Source organism: Buteo buteo, chromosome 11 (assembly GCF_964188355.1).
Source record: "Buteo buteo chromosome 11, bButBut1.hap1.1, whole genome shotgun sequence".
Taxonomy (NCBI): domain Eukaryota; kingdom Metazoa; phylum Chordata; class Aves; order Accipitriformes; family Accipitridae; genus Buteo; species Buteo buteo.
This window is the reverse complement of record NC_134181.1, coordinates 28,563,526-28,564,063: the sequence shown is the minus strand read 5'-3', so window position 1 is coordinate 28,564,063 and position 538 is coordinate 28,563,526.

Below are 538 nucleotides of genomic sequence, written 5' to 3'. Positions count from 1 at the left end.
CAGTTGGGGAGGGGGTGCCACGGGGCTGTGTGGCCAGGAGCGATGCCGTGCCTGGCACGGGGGCTCTGCAGGGGCAAGGATGGGGTGGGGGCGAAGCACCGTCCTTTTCTGCCCCTGCAGCCAGCACAGGCATCCGCATGTCCCCGTCACAGGCAGGCGAAGCCCCTGCTCGGCTCACATACGGACCTGCGATGCGGCGCGATGGCCTGCCCTCAGCCCCGCTGCCAGCCCCCCGAGGAGCTGCGGGGCCAAGGGCCAGGGCACAGTGGTCAGGCCCAGCGCAGGGGTGAGGAGCTGGGCACTGCGCCAGCGGGAGCAGCAGTGCAGCCCTTGCACAGCGCTGCGCATCCTGCCAGCGAGGACCGTGTCTGTCCTGTCCCTGCGCCAGCCCAGCTGCTGGCTCAGGGGCTTTGCAGCAACCACACATCCCCGCCGCCCCGCAGACTCCATCCGCTCTGCCAGCACCTGCCAGGGACTGCGCTGCAGCTCCAGCAAGGCTGAGGAGGACACAGTGCGGCCATTGCTGAGCCTCAGCCTT